Raw genomic sequence first — 17,399 nt, 5'->3', positions numbered from 1 at the left:
AATGATGTTGCCTGAAAAAAGGCAACTAGATCTGGGAGTTCCCGTCGTGGCACAGTGGTCAATGAATCTGACCTAGGAACCCAAAGAAATAGCAAAAAAAAAAAAAAAGACAAAAAAAAAAAAAAAAAAGGCAACTAGATCTGCTCCCAAATCAAACAATCTCACAAGTGCTTTTCCTTGATGTAAACCTCATACTTCAATATGCAGCTAAAGTGCTTTATGTGGGAATTCCTGATGTGGCTCAGTGGTAACAAACCCCACTAGAAGCCATGGGGACACAGAATCAATCCCTGGCCTCGTTCAGTGGGTTAAAGTATCCAGTATTGCCCTGAGCTGTAGTGTAGGTCTCAGACATGGCTTGGATCTGGCATTGCTGTGGCTGTGATGTAGCCTGGTGGCTACAGCTCCAATTCAACCCCTAGCCTGGGAACTTCCACATGCTGTGGTTGCATCCCCCTGCCAAAAATGAAAAAAAGACAAAACAAATAAAGTGCTTTATGCCTTCATCACATTTCACCACACAGAATATTAAAAAGATTTGTGCTCGAGTCAATTTTTTTTTTGTCTTTTGTCTTTTTAGGGCCACACCCACGGCGGCATATGGAAGTTCCCAGGCTAGGGGTCTAATCCAAGCTGTTGCTACCAGCCTACACCAAAGCCACAGCAACACCAGATCCGAGCCGCGTCTGCAACCTACACCACAGCTCACGGCAATGCTGGATCCTTAACCCACTGAGCGAGGCCGGGGATCAAACCCACAACCTCATGATTCCTAGTTGGATTTGTTTTCACTTCACCATGACAGAAACTCCTCGAGTCAAAATTTAATAAAATTCAAATTAATAATTTGTATGCTTTTATCAAGAACACTCATTTTACTGTGATTATGTGATGGTAAAGAATACAGATTCAGTAAAAAAAAAAAAAAATACAAATTTAGGAGTTCCCTGTGGCTCAGCGGTAATGAACCTGACTAGTAGGGTGAGTTGTGGGTTCAATCCCTGGCCTAGCACAGTGGGTTAAAGGATCTGGCATTACCACAATGGCAGCATGGGTAGCAAGTGTGGCTAGGATCTGATCCCTGTCCTGGGATATCCATATGCTGTGGGGTGGCCCAAAAAAAAGTAAGAAAAAGGAAACACATCCCTCCCAAGTAAGATTAAACACATCCCTCCCTCCTTCGTGGGAGATCCCTCCTAAGAAGTGATCTAGCTTCTTCAGGGAAGCAGAAGATAAAACGGTTCTCTTATTTATCTTTGACCAGCATATCAAGGCAGGTATGCTCCATACTGTGGAGCACACAGGTAAACAGACACTCCTATGCAGGCCTATATTATTACAGTGGCCTTTCTGAGACAGAGTCCGTCATTTCAAATAATTTCTCAGTTTGTCTTGACCATTGCTTTCAAATCTCCCTCCTCCCACCCCCCACCCACAGTCTTTTTACCTTCCCTTGGTAATACATTTCAAAAGCAATGTGTTGGTTTTCCTATGCCTGGAACATTTGAAGGCATGCAATAAGTAATTGTTAAATGAATAATTTAGAAGAACAAATCCTAGCTTTCTGCTTCTTGGTCTCTGACAAGCATGTGAACAAGCTATAAAATCACAAAAATATGGGCAAGCGTAGGAAGCAGGAGTGTTTATTCACTAAACCAGTGATTTGCAAATGGACTGGGCTTTAGAGAGTCTTATTTAAAATGCAGGAGTTCCCATTGTGGCTCAGCAGGTTAAGAATCCTATCTGTGGCCTCGCTCAGTGGGGTCAAGGATCGGTGTTGCCACAGGCTGTAGCATAAGTCACAAAGCAGATCCAGTGTTGCTTTGTCTGTGGCATAGGCTGGCAGCTGCAGCTTCGATTTGACCTCTAGCCTGCGAACTTCCATATGCCCCAGGGGCAGCCCTAAGAAATAAATAAGTAAATAAAATGCAGATTCCAGGGCTGTGTCCCTCAAGGTCAGAATCAGCAGTCTGGGAAGGAATTCAGGAGGCCACATTTTTTTTTTTTTTTCTTTTCTTTTTGCTTTTTAGGACCACACCTGTGGCACATGAAACTCACCAGGCTGGGGGTCAAATCAGAGTTGCCAACCTATGCTACAGCTACAGCAACTTGGGATCCAAGCCAAGTCTGTGACCTACAGCACAGCTCAGAACAACACCAGATCCTGAACTCACTGAGAACCAGGGATCGAATCCACATCCTTCTGGATACTAGTAGGGTTCATAACCTGCTGACCCACAAGGGGAACTCCCCAGGAAGCCACATCTTGATTAAGGGCCTCTGCTGATTGTGATGTAGGCCACTTCTTGAGAAACTGCAAAAGGGACAAGGTCTGGCTGGGTATAGCATTTAATCATTCCTTGCAACCACTCCTCATGTTGCTAATTCTGGTCTAAGATTTGTCTGGAGGTAGGTCCAGAGAAGATTTGGCCTCTTGGGATTGTGGCAATTCTTAATTTCTTTTCCTCAGGCACATATTCACAAATTCAAATATGTTATAGTGGAAACAATCTGATTTGGGAACTCAGATACATCTGGGTTCAATTGTGACATCTCAAAACTCCTGCTGTGGCTCAATGGGATCAGCAGCATCTTGGGAGCACTGGGACTCAGATTCTATCCCTGGGCCAGCACAGTGAGTTAAAGATCTGCCGTTGCCAGAGCTGCGGCTTAGGTTGCAACTGTGGCTGGGATCTGATCCCCGGCCTGGGAGCTCCATATGCCTTGGGGTGACCAAAAACGGAAAAAGAAAAAAAAAAATTGTGACATCTCTCTGAGCCAATCAATCAGATTGAGCTAAATCTCTCAATTTACCCATAAAATAGGGATACTGTTGCTACTCATAATTAATTTGAGGATTAAATACACTGACTTCTTACATGAAAGTGTTGTGCGCAATGCCTCGCACAGACTAGTTTTCCAATAAAAGTTTGTTTTTATCTCATTCTTTTGCCTGAATGATATCAAATATCAAGAGTTTCTCCTGCTATAACCAGTGAAAAAGAATTACAGTTCAGCTTAATTCTTAAAAAGGAAAAGAAAGAAGAGTTTCCCCTGAGTACCATGAGAGACTTGAAATTCTTCCATGTCAGTATCAACCTCTTAGGTTTAAGCCTTTGGTCTCTGTTAAAATGTAAATGACCCTGAGGAGTTCCCATTGTGGTGCGGTGGTTAACGAATCTGACTAGGAACCATGAGGTTGGCGGGTTTGATCCCTGGCCTTGCTCAGTGGGTTAACGATCCGGCGTTGCCATGAGCTGTGGTGTAGGTCGAAGACGTGGCTCGGATCCTGCGTTGCTGTGGCTCTGGTATAGGCTGGCAGCTACAGCTCCGATTCGACCCCTAGCCTGGGAACCTCCATATGCTGTGGGAGAGGCCCAAGAAACGGCAAAAAGACCAAAAAAAAAAAAAAAAAGTAAATGACCCTGAAATTAGTAACTAGATGCCCCACTGTCATCTATAGCTTAGTCGTTCATGAATTGTTTTGCAAAATTGAAGGTAGGAGGACAACTTGGGGATGCCAAGAAGGGAAAGGAAAAAGAGGAGAAGATGAGGGAGAGGGGAAAAGTGTAGAGAAAACTGAAGGCACCTGAAAACGAACGCTTACATGGGGCCAGGAAACCTGCTGAGAACAATGGTTTTTAGCTAATACTCCTGCTTGTCACGTGAAGAAATGTTCAAGGAGTCTTAGACACAAGGGAATTTTACCTCATCTGTTAGTAAAAAGGATGTTCTTAGTGTGAAGGTGTGAAAATTTTAACAGCTTTTCTAAGGGAAAGGGGTTTTTTTGGGAAAATATCTTGAGGAATTTTCTTGTGGCTCATTAAGAATTGAATGGTGTCCCTGCAATGGCTTGGGTTGCTGCTGTGGCAGAGGTTCAGTTCCCGCCCTGGGAACTTCCACATACTACAGACTTGGCCAAAAAAAAAAAAAAAAAAAAAGTCTTGATAATACTCTTAAGCAGAAGGTGAAACTCTAGGGATATGACTATGGCTGGATAAACCACTTGAAACAAATTGAGGAGTTTGGTTTTGCTCTTGAAAGGGAGGGGAAAGAAGAATGGGATGGGACAGAGAAATGTGGAAATGGCCTGAAGTTGGACTAGGTGGAATGAAAACGATTATAGACATTCTTTAGCAGTAGGGTAGCCAAATGACATTAGAAAAAGGAGTGTCCGGTGTTCACATGGAAATTTTTGGTGGTAATGTAAGGAAGATAACGGTGAATAGCCACTAAGGTGTGGGATTTTCCATTATCCATCTCTCACCCTTAGGATGCTTGCACTCTAGCTTTGGCAGAAACGGCTGATGGTCTCCCCCAAATCCAGCCTCCCCTTCTTTAATCTTTAGGTAAGTTTTGGCTATGCACAGAGCTGCCTCCTATGAGACTACATTTCCTAGCATCCCTTGTAGTTAGGTGTGACCATGTGACTAGATTCTGACCAATGGAATATGAGCAAAATGAATGAAATCTATAACTTCCAGGTTTGTCTTTAAAAAGAAAGAGTAAGTTTTCCCTTTTCCACTAAATGTGGATGCAATGGCAAGCTCTAGAGCACCCTACCTTAGCCTTGCATCCATCGAAGCTTCCACTGTAGCCATGGCTGCTACTTGTTAAATAGAATTATTAGAAAGAACCTGGGTCTTGGGAGTTCCCGTTGTGGCTCAGTGGAAATGAACTTGACTGGTGTCCATGAGGACGTGGGTTCGATCCCTGGCCTTGCTCAGTGGGTTAAGGATCAGGTATTGCTGTGTAGGTCACAGATGCAACTTGGATCTGGCTTTGCTGTGACTGTGGCATGGCTGGCAGCTATAGCTCCGATTTGACTCCTGGCCTGGGAACTTCCATGTGCCACGGGTGGGGCCCCCCAAAAAGGAAAAAGACAAATAACAAGAAAGAAAGAAAGAACGATTGAACGAACCTGGGTCTTTTACCAACCTTGTGAAGCAAATTGCCCTGTCAGCTCTGGACTGCTTTGTCTAGACCTTTTTAAAAGAAAGAAATTAATTTCTATCATGTTTTAATATTTTTTTCTTTTTGTTAAAGCAGCCAAACTTACATCCTTAACTAATACATACAAATACATATATGGAGTTCTCTTGTGGTACAGCAGGTTAAGCATCTGGTGTTGTCATTGCAGTGACTCTGGTTACTGTTTCGGCATGGGTTTGATCCCTGGCTTGAGGGTTTCTACATGCTGTGGGCGAGGCCAAAAAAAAGAAAAAGAAGCATTATGTTTGTTCTCAGGCAAAATTTCAAAAAGCACATTTAGGAGTTCCCGTTGTGGCTCAGTGGTCACGAACCTAACTAGTATCTGTGAGGACGCAGGCTTGATCCTTGACCCTGCTCAGTGGGTTAAGGACCCAGCATTGCTGTGAGCTGCGGTGTAGGTCGCAGGCATGGCTAGGATCTGGTGTTGCTGTGGCTATGGAATAGGCAGGTGGCTACAGCTCCAATTTGACCCCTAGCCTGAGAACTTCTATATACCATGGGTGCAGCCATAAAAAAAAGAAAGAAAGAAAAGGCACATTTATTTTATCATCATAAAAATAGCATACCAACAAGTGATATAAATTTTCTTGATATGATGAGAATGGTACTCTATTTCTGTGGTCTTCTTTCCCCAAACCTATGATTCCAGTCCAACTGGGAGAGAAACATCAAACAAATCTTACAAAACAACTGACTATGCCCCAAACTATCAAGGTCATCAAAAACAAGGAAAGGCTGATAAATTGCTGTAACCAAGAAGAGCCTGAGTAGACATCGGACTAAAACTAGAGTTAGCCCTCCATATCCATGGGTTCCACATCCACAGATTCAACCAACTGAAGATCAAAAATATTTATATGTATTTTTTTGCCACACCCACAGCATATGGAAGTTCCTGGGTGAGGGACTGAACCTGAGCCACAGCTGTGACCTATGCTGCAGCTGCAGCCACAGCTGCAGCTGGATCCTTTAACCCACTGCTCCAGGCCACAGATATAATTTGGACCTCTGCAGTCAGATTCTTTTTTTTTCTTTTTTAGGGCTGCTCCTGTGGCATATGGAAGTTCCTGGGCTAGGGGTCAAATAGGAACTTCAGTTGCCAGCCTATACAACAGCCACAGCAACACAGGATCTGAGCCGTGCCTGCGACATACACCACAGCTCATGACAACGCTAAATCCCAACTCACTGAGCTGGATCCTTAATCCACTGTGTGAGGCCAGGGATCAAACTGGCCTCCTCATGGATATTAGTTGGATTCATTTCTGCTGCACCAAAATGGGAACTCCCATGTCAGGTTCCTAACTTTCTTAACCTGCTGAGGCATGTCAGAAACTCCTACAGTCAGATCCTTAACCCACTGTGCCACAGTTGGAACTCCTCAAAAATTTTTTTTGAAAAATCCCCAAAAAAGCAAAACTTGAGTTTGCTGCACACTGGCAACCGTTCACATAATATTTACATTGTATCAGTCATTATGAGTAATCTAGACATGACAAAGTACACAGGAGGATGTGTGAAGGTTACATGCAAATATACCATTTTATATAAGGGATTTAAGAACTTTTGGATTTTGGTAGCCATAGGAGTCCTGGAAACAACCCCCTGAAGATATCAAAAGACCACTAACTGTAATGTGGTATCCTGGATAGGATCCTAGAGCAGAAAAATGACATTGGGTAAAAAAACCAATGTCCTTTTAGTATGAAGTTAAATAAAGCATGGATAAGAGTTCCCATTGTGGCTGAGTAGGTTAAGAACCCAACACAGTGTCTCTGAGGAGGGTTCAATCCCCGACCTTTCCTGGTAGGTTAAGGATCTGGCATTGCCATAAGCTGCAGTGTAGGTTGAAGATGCAACTTGGATCCCGCATTGCTGTGACTGTGGCGTAGGCCTGTAGCTGCAGGTCCAATTCGTCTCCTAGCCTGGGAACTTCCATATGCTGTGGGTGCAGCCCTAAAAAGAAAAAAAAAAAAAGTATGGATAATACTTTAAATAAAACACAAGTAATATTTCATTTAAATAAAGTATGGACTCATTCGTAATAATGATCAATATTTGTTCATTAATTGTGACAAAAGATGTTAATGGCGAGACAGAGCATGCAGTATGAGAACTCTCTTTTCTATGCTTGCAGATTTTCTGTAATCTAACTCTACTCTAAAATAAAAAGTTTACTGAAAAATAGTAAAAATAACATGCCTCGAAATGCAGTTAAAAAAACAACATATCACATTTCAGAAAACTTGAAGTATAAATTTTAATTTTAAAAATCATCCCAAACATTCTGCTGAATCTGTGTGTGTGTGTGTGTGTGTGTGTGTGTGTGTGTGATATGAATGATATAAACTACCATGGACATGTTCATTTTCTAGCCCTTCAAGATGACCTAGAAGTAATGACACTACAATAACCTTAAATACACTTAGAAAAAAGAATCCTTAGAGAAATGACTGAGTATAAATAATGGGCTGGGACAGAAAGAGCCTACAAATATTTTGCTGTGGCCAGAAAGTAAGTAATGCTCAAAGAATGAACATGTCAAAAGTACATATGAGCCAACTCCAAGGGGCTCCCACTGGTCAAATTTGGAACAATTTGGACTTCCCCGTTGTGGCTCAGGGGGTTAAGAACCTACTAGTAAATGTGAGGATGCAGATTCAATCCCCAGCCCTGCTCAGTGGGCTCAGGATCAGGCGTTGCTGTGAGCTCTGGTGTAGGTCACATACGAGGCTCAGATCTGGAGTTTCTGTGGCTGTGGTGTAGGCTGGCAGCTACAGCTCTAATTTGACCCCTAGCTTGGGAACTTCCATATGCCACATATGGGGCCCTAAAAATATATATATATATATATATATATATATATATAACAATTTGAAAATCAACACTCATTGATTAGTGTTGATCAATCATTATTGATTAGTCAGTCATTAGTGAGAGTAAAGAAAAATAATACAAGAATAAAATAAGAAAGTTTTATGGAGTTCCCGTTGTGGTGCAGTGGTTAACGAATCTGACTAGGAACCATGAGGTTGCGGGTTCCATCCCTGGCCTTGCTCAGTGGGTTAAAGATCCGGCGTTGCCGTGAGCCGTGGTGTAGTTTGCAGATGCGGCTCGGATCCCGCGTTGCTGTGGCTCTCGGGTGTGGTAGGCCGGTGGCTACAGCTCCGATTAGACCCCTGGCCTGGGAACCTCCATATGCCGCGGGAGCGGCCCTAGAAATGGCAAAAAGACAAAAAAAAAAAAGAAAAGAAAAGAAAGAAAAGAAAGTTTTACCAGTTTACTCTATTTCCCCACACCTTTGCCAATACTGGATGTTAGCACTATTTTACATTTTGCCAATCAATGGGTAAAAAGTAGCAGCTCACTATTGTTACGGTTTTAGAAATCACTATTTACTAGTGAGGAATATTTACTGACTATGTGTTTATTTCTTCAGTGAATTTTTTGTTGTTGTTTTCTTTTTTTGTTTCTTTTTTTCCTTGAATTTTTGATTCATATTATTTGCCAATATATCAACTAAATTATATGCATTTCTTATTGGTTTTTAGAAACTCCTACATGTTACAAATATTAAGCCATTGTCTACTGTATATGTTACAAGTTTTTTCTCCCAGTATTTTGCTTGTTTTTAATTTTTTTTTTTTTAATGGCCACACCTACAGCCCGTGGAAGTTCCCCGGCTAGGGGTCAAATTGGAGCTGCAGCTGCCTGCCTATGCTACAGCCACAGCAACACGAGATCCAAGCCTCATCTGTGACCTACATCACGGCTCATGGCAACACCTGATCCTTAACCCTCTGAGCAAGACTGCAGTTCGAAACTGCAACTGCATGGTTCCTAGTCAGATTCATTTCCCCTGCACCACAACGGGAACTCTGTTCCTTGTAACTTTTTATTATTATTATTATTTATTTATTTATTTTTGTCTTTTTAGGGCTGCACCCATGGCATATGGAAGTTCTTGGGCTAAGAGTCCAATTGAAGCTGCAGCCAACAGCCTACACCACAGCCACAGAAGCACCAGATTCGAGCCACATCTGTGACTTACAGCACAGCTTGGCACAACGCCAGATCTCTAACCAACCATGTAAGGCCAGGATTGAACCCACATCTTCATGGATACTAGTCAAGTTCTTAACCCCCTGAGCCACAACTGGAACTCTCCTGTAATCTTTTCAAAAAAACTTTTCATTGAGATATGACATATAGCATATATTATTTTTATGTTGTACATAATGATTTGATTTTTGTATGTATAGTGAAATGATCACCATAAGTCTAGTTAATATCCACCACCACACCTAGTTAGAATTTTTTTCTTGGGATGAGAAAATTTTACCTTGTAACTTTTCAACAGTGCCTTGCTACTGTCCCTGAACAAGTCCTTAGGAGCTTGAGGGCTTTGGTGCAGAGCCAAGAAGAAATTACAATTTTTTTTTTTTTTTTTTTTTTGGCAGCACCCAAGACATATGGAAATTCCCAGGCCAGGGATCGAACCCTCTTGGCCTACATTGCTGCAGTGACAAAGCCGGATCCTTGACTTACTGTGCCACAAGAGAACTCCAGAAACAGCAAATATTAAAGAAGCATGAGGGGTAAAGAAAGGTGTAGATTGGCTCAGAGCGACATCTTTGACCTTTCAAAGTACAAATGCAATTGTGTGGTTGAGACAGAAACTGAATTTCAAGGCTATGAAACTCATCTTTTGTTTCTACAATTATGGATTCTGCTGACTCTTCTAGCTCACAGATCAGTCCTTGGTCTCGATTTTGAGGGCTGCTCTTCCTCCATTCAACTCTGCAAACAATATTATTTCCATCAGTAGAAATCTCTTCAAACCTAGAATTTGAGCCACTACAATTTTATCAAAACAAAAGTTCTGACCAAATGGGTTTATTTCTCTACTTTCAAGGGTGGGAGGTACTGTATTCTTGTAAGAATAAGCATTTGGGTGGCCAGGTAGTAGGTGGTATAAGGTTGAAGCAGGATATGAATGAGCTGGAAAAAGTGGTTTATCCATAATATGTCAGGGTGGCTGAGCTACTAAAGATCTAGGATGTAATTCCAGTTGCTTCCTATATAATGGAGTTCAAATCTACATTCTATTAAAATAATAGACTATGTCTTTATATCATGTCTCGCGCTAGGTGCTATTCTCTGTGCTTTAAATACTCACTTGAATCACCCTCATTCTAAAAGTAAGAACTATTATTATCATCCCCATTCTACAGATGAGGAGACCTCCCTCAAGGCCTAGAAAGGTTGAGACCTGACAAAGCCATGTAACTAGTAAGTGGCAGGTGTAGGATTCGAACTCAGACAGTCTGGCTTTAGAATTCTAGGCACAGCTTAAAAGCTACACTTACCTCCCAGGAGTGAGTTTTCTCTATGTCCTGAAACATTTTTGGTTTTGCTATTTTTCTTTTATTAAAAAAGGAACTGACTTCCTTTAAAAGACAATGGACAATTCCTTGAAAATTATGAATGGATGAGAAACATGGGATAGAGCGATTTTCTTATGGAATTGGATAAATCATAAGAAAAGAAAAGCAAAGGTGCTAATGTTTCAGAATTAAGAGTTTTGAGGAGTTCCCATTGTGGCTCAGTGAGTTAAGAACCCAACATAGTGTCTGTGAGAATGTGTATTTGATCCCTTGCCTTGCCCAGTAAGTTAGGGATTTGGTGTTGCCGTAGCTGTGGCATAGGCCTGCAGCTGCAGCTCCAATTCAATCTCTAGTTTGAAAATGTCCATATGCTTCAAGTGCAGCCCTAAAAAAAAAAAAAAAAAAAAAAAAAGAGTTTTGGGCTTTTTCTGGGGTTCCCTGGTAGTGGTTAAGGCTGTTGTGTGTGTCACTGCTGTTGTGTGAGCTGGATCTTGGAACTTCCATATGCCTAAGCATGGTCAAAAAGAAAAAAAAAATCTGAGCTTTTTCAAAATCATGATTTCAGACTTGTGAGGCTCAGGCAATTTTCTGAAAAAAAAATTTTTTTTTTTTAACCTAGGAAAGACAATGGGGTGAAAAAAATCCATTTTTTTCAGAGTGGACCACAGCGGGAAGGTAACGTGAAAGAGAAAAGAGCCAGTAGACAGTGGTGGATGAGTGCCAAAATAATAACTCCTAAGGGTCAGGGGTGGATGAAAGATTTAATCCGGTTTTGTGAACGTGCTGTTTAGCCCATTGCCTCCTAACAAGTTATCTCTTGCACCACTGTATCCTTTCCTTCCAAATAATTGGGGCCAAATGTAGAAAACTGAAGGAGCAGGCTATTTGTGCGGTGGATCACCCGGCTGCTTCAGAAGCATCCGATTCTCTTCTCGTTCCCAGGAGGGCTCTGAAGAGGCAGCCCGGCGAGGCACGTGGTTCATGGTCTAAATTCAGCCGGCACTGAAAAGGCAGTGGGGGAGGGGTGGCAGGTGGGTAATGCAGGATTTGGGGAGGAGCTACTGAGCAACCTCGGTGTCTGGCTTACAAGGGCATTTGTAGGAATATCTCTCCGTGTGCTCCTTTGGTTTACCTCCATTTTCCTCTTTTATCCTCTGTCCAACGGGATTTGTGTTTATTTAAAATCAACCTCTTTCAGACTCTGCCCTGTTGTCAGCCATCCACCAGCTCTGATGAATCCTGAGTCCTATTTCTAGTTGGGGTGATTCAGAAGAAGCCCCAGGGGATGAGGGGGATTCCCTGAGCAGAGTCTATTAGTATCTCTGAAGAGGGCTGGGAAGAAATGCTGCTGCCTGAGGTGGGGGAGTGGAGCCGGGCTGACCTGAAGACTCCTGCCCCAGACTTTCCCACCTATGAGTACTATTCCTTGAATTAAACTCAAGGAGGATGTATTTTCAGCCATTGTGGCAGAATATCAGAGAGGACTTTAGCTCAGTAATAACACATTAGACGTTTCCTTCTGCTAACACAGTCACTGTTTAGCCAAAGACATTATACGACTTTGCATTTATCTCCTATCTTCTGACTCCATTAGAATTTCACAAAAGAAGGCAACTCAAAGTCCAGGTAATTTGCATTTTTCCTTTCTTTAGTTTATTGGTATAAGTTCCTAGAGGGGGAAGGGAACTCATTTCCTGAGCATTAAATTGGCCAGACCCTGGGGCTATAGGTTTCCTATACTATCCTATTTAACTATTTAATCCTCACCACAATGTTAGGAGGGAATTATTATGTCATTTCTGTTCTCAGGGGAGGAAACTGAAACTCTTAAGTGAAGTAACTTCCTAGGGACACATGGCTTTCATGCCTGAGGTTGGGATTCAAATCCAGGTCTATAAATTCCACAATGCATAGTTTTTCCAACATACTTTGCTTTATTTAACAGTCATGAAACATTCATTAAGCATCTGAGATATAATTTCACAGACCGAATGCATAAATGAAGGATGCAGTCTCTGACTTCAAAGAACTCACAGCTTTGTGGAGGAAATCATCAAGTCAGCAGACAAGAGAAATGCAATGTAGAGTGGTGCTAAGTACAAGGATGGGCACAGAACAGGGTGTTCAGGAACAAAAAAGGACCAAGTAACAGGTCTTGCCTGAAGAAGTCCGGAGAAGATCTTTAATCCACCAATGTCCGGTGCATTCCAGGGCTTGTGAAGCATGGCAGTGCACAGGAATAACAGCCGAAATTTTGTGGTGGGCACTGCACTAAATATGCATTATCTATCTCATGGAATCCTTACAGCCTTGATCCTGAGTTGGACTTTGTTGGGTTTTTTTGTTTGTTTGGCCACACTGGAGTTATGTTCTGGGACCAGGGGTTGAACCTACCTCACGGCAGTGACAATGCCAGATCCTTAACCTGCTGAGCCACCAGGGAACTCCATTGAGTCGAACTTTGAAAGACAGCAAAGGCAAATGGAGGCACGTAGCCACCCATGTGCCTGCCCCCTCCTGCCATGGCACTGCCTCTGGGCTGTTATTAGAAGATGATAAGAGGCTTGAGTAGTGGGACTTAATCTGGAGCTAAGGCTCTATTCTGAGCCTGTCTGAACGGACGCAGATGAGACAAAGGCTTTTTTGCTGCTCTGCTGCAGTCCCCGTGACAAGGAGGGGAGGGCCAGTGCCCAAACTGCCTTTCCTACAGTATCAAAAATACGGGAAGCCTATCAACTTGGTAGTCTAGAGGATATTAAAATTCACTCCAGGTTGCACCAGATACGCTCCTACAGTGCCAGCATGCTTGCCAAAAACCAAGCAGCCTCGATGATCTTGCCTGCTTTGTTCTGCCCTTCCAGATTGTTCCCTTGTGTTCTCTTAGAAAACGTCACTCAAGCAGTGCTTCCAGTGTGCCGTCAACTCAATGAAGCACTCGAAGCAGAGAGGTTATTTTCAAAACTGTCCCCGTCCAACCAGAGTCACCACATAAGAGCCCTTGTTGGGTTTCCAAAACTTGGATGTCACAATAATAATAACAATCAGGAGTTCCCCTAGTGGCTCGGCGGTTAACGAACCCAACTAACGTCCATGAGGACATGGGTTCAATCCCTGGCCTTGCTCGTGGGTTAAGGATCCAGTGTTGCCATGAGCTGTGGTGTAGGTCACAGATGCGGCTCAGATCCCAAGTTGCTGTGGCTCTGGTGTAGGCAGATGGCTACAGCTCCGATACGACCCCTAACCTGGGAACCTCCATATGTCAAGGGTGTGGCCCTAAAAAGACAAAAAGAAAAGAAGAGAAAAAGAATGAACTTCAATTGAGAACTTATCAGAAACCAGACTCTTTGTTAGGAGCTCAGTATGATCCACTTCTCTTAATCCTTAAGCCAACACCTGGTGGTATGATTAACCCTTCTCATTTTACAAATGAGGAAATTGAAGCTCAGAGAGGTTCAGAAACTTGCCTGAAGACAAATGAACTGGGATGGAAACCTGAATCTATTTCATTCCATAGCTGCCCTATGCTGTTTTCAATGTCTGAGAATAAAACCAGGAAATGTCAACATATAATGGATGAGGCATCTACAGCCAACCTTCAATACGGTCTGTGAATTTACAGCCACGGCGACAGCAACACTGAAGCCTATGAAAGGGAATTTAATTGATTGGTTCTACTGTACCAATTCAGACTATGATAGTACCGTATTATTCAGCCAGGTGAAGTGGTAACGTCACTATACCAGAGTCCTTTTTAAGGAGATAATTTGTTATTTATTTATTTATTTATTTTTTGCTTTTTAGAGCCACACCTGTGGCATATGGAGGTTCCCAAGCTAGGGGTTGAATTGGAGCTACATCTGCTGGCCTATGCCACAGCCACAGCAACACAGGATCTAAGCTGAGTCTGTGACTTACACCACAGCTCGTGGCCACACCAGATTAAGGAGATAATTTAAAATGTGTCCTTCTGCAGTATACGATTTTAAAAAGTGATTTTAAGAGTTCCCTGGCGGCTCAGCAGGTAAAGAACATGGTGTTGTCACTGCAGCAGGTTTGATCACTGCTGTGGCCTGGGTTCAATCCCTGACTTGGGGAACTCCCAACATGTCGTGGGCATGGCCAAGAAAAAGATTTTATGTTAAATAATTTACTTTAGATTAGCAGATAATTACAGGCAGCATTATACGGTTGTTTTTATAAATCCTCATTAACGCTTATAAAGTAAATTTTTACATTTCTGCACTTAGATAATAATGCATATTAATTCACTTTAATCATATAAGAAATATATTTGTCCACTAACACTTTTAAAACAGATTTTTTTTTTATTAGGTCCAAACCTGTAGCATACAGGCCTATGCCACAGCCACAGCAATGCGGGATCCGAGCTGCATATTCGACGTACACCACAACTCACGGCAACACCAGACCCTTAACCCACTGAGTGAGGCCAGGGATAGAACTCGCAACCTCATGGTTCCTAGTCAGATTCATTTCCACTGCGCCACGACAGGAACTCTGATTTTTTGCATCTTATGTTCCTAAAAAATCAATTTATATTTGTAATGTGTTTCTAATTAGTGAACTTAAAAATACTGTTTCCAAGAGATAATATAGAGACTTTTTTGGGCTATTAATTGTAAGCACTTTTCTTTTTTTTTTTAATTTTTTTCCTTTTTTCTTTTTTTGACTTCCCTGCAGCACATGGAGTTCCCAGGCCAGGGATCAGATCGGAGTCACAGTCTTGACCTGAACTGCAGCTGCGGCAACACCAGATCTCCAATCCACTGGGCCAGGCCAGGGATTGAACCTGCACCCGTGCTCTGAAAACACCGCCAATCCCATTGTGCCACAGTGGGAACTCCAGTAAGCACTTTTCAGGTAAAATTTCTGACCATAAATAGTCTTTATTCTCCCATAAGTGACTAACAAGCCCAATCAGATATAGTTCTCCAATAGTGCTTAACCTTAGTGTTTTAAGAATATGGATACAGGAGTTCCCGTCGTGGCTCAGTGGTTAACGAATCCGACTAGGAACCATGAGGTTGTGGGTTCGATCCCTGGCCTTGCTCAGTGGGTTAAAGATCCAGCGTTGCCGTGAGCTGTGGTGTAGGTCACAGACGCTGCTCAGATCCCATGTTGCTGTGGCTCTGGTGTAGGCCGGTGGCTACAGCTCTGATTCGACCCCTAGCCTGGGGACCTCCATATGCCGCGGGAGCGGCTCAAGAAAAGGCAAAAAGACAAAAAAAAAAAAAAAAAGAATATGGATACAGACTGCCTGGTTGTAATCTTGGCCCACCACTTAAATGTGTGAATCTAGGTAAATAATCTCTCAGGACATTTATTTCCACATCTTTAAGAGAGCAGTGAAATAAGAAAGAAATAACTATAGGCATAATTGTGAGATATTGGAGATATTGTGGGTTTGGTTCCAGACTCCTGCAATAAACCCAGCACTGCAATAAAGCATGTCATATGAATGTTTGGTTTCCCAGTGCACATAAATGTAATGTTCATACTACAGTCTGTTAAATGTACAATAGCATTAGTTCTAAAAAAAAAGTACGTATCTTAATTTAAAAATACTTTATTGCCTAAAAAAAAAAAGCTAGCTATCATCTGACAATTGGTATAAAAGCACAATAAAGTAAAGCACAATAGCGGAGTTCCCTTGTGGCACAATGGGTTAAGGATCTAGCATTGTCACTTCAACAAAGGGTTCATGTCACTGCTGTGGTACAGGTTCAGTCCCTGGTCCAGGAATTTGTATATACTGAAGGCATGGCCAAAAAAATAAAGTGAAGCATGGTGAAACAAGATATGCTTTATGAGGTTGTGAAAACTAAATGAGTTAATGCATGTAAAGCCCATATGCATATAAAATCCATTTTAGAAAATCCAGAAGTTACAGAAAAATAGAGACAAAATCAGAAATCACCCAATCTCAGTTACTCAATGGGCAACAGCTAATCCCAGTGGTGCTTTTGTACAAATTAGAAAAGCTGGCTCTTCTTCAAGACACTTGACTGCCATCAGCCAGGACTTTGTCTTAATGGGGGCACCGTTTAATAATTATACTGAGACATTAGGTATAAACCAAGATTGTCCTGAGCAAAACAGGACTTTTGGTTACCTTGTCTATGGATGACAATGTAAGATGTTTTTGATTTGAGGCTATAACTAATCATGTTGAGATGAACAAATTTGTACATAAGGTTTTTTTCTGTATTTAGAATTTAGGCTAGATTCCAGCATCTACCAAGGACACAGAGGGTATTTGTTGAATAAAAATGAATGAATGAAAGAGATGGGGGAGGGACTGGGGAGAAAGTAAGACTGAGATGGAATGAGGAGGGAAAAAGGAGAGAATGAAATTGCTAAATGGTATACCATATTATTTTCCAAAAGGGTTATAGTGGTAGTGACTGTTTCGATTTGTGTTAACTTAGATGAAAAATGGTATCTCATTGTAATTTACATTTCTATAATTATCAGTGAAGATGAATATTTTCCGTATATTTGTTCATTTATTTTGACTGTTTTTTTTTTTTTTTTGAGATCCTGGTGATTTTATGAAATCATATAAATTCCTTATACATTAACCTCATAATTTTCTTTGCAATTATTTTTTTCAGTTTAACTTTTAATTTTTGTGTTGTTTTTTCACATGGTGATTTTTAACGTTCATGCAGAGAAACTTTGATATTTTGTTTTGTAATTTATTTTTATCATATTAAATCTTGGAAATTTCTTTTCCTGACAAAGATCTGATATTCACTTCTATTTTTTTCTCATTCTTTCAGGATCTGATTTAAAAGTATATTTATCTCTTTAATTCATCTGGGATAAGTTTGGGAAATTTGTTTTGATAAATATTTTAATACCATTTGTTGACTCTCCTTTTTTCATTGATTTCTGATGTCCCATTGTAGTAAAAAATCATGTGTGGGATCTGTCTCTGTGCTATCTTCCTCCATTTGGTAATTCTTTAAATTCTAACTTTTGTTGACCTTTAAAATC

This window comes from Sus scrofa, chromosome 6 (assembly GCF_000003025.6).
Source record: "Sus scrofa isolate TJ Tabasco breed Duroc chromosome 6, Sscrofa11.1, whole genome shotgun sequence".
NCBI classification, from domain to species: domain Eukaryota; kingdom Metazoa; phylum Chordata; class Mammalia; order Artiodactyla; family Suidae; genus Sus; species Sus scrofa.
Note: the sequence above shows the minus strand (reverse complement) of the source record.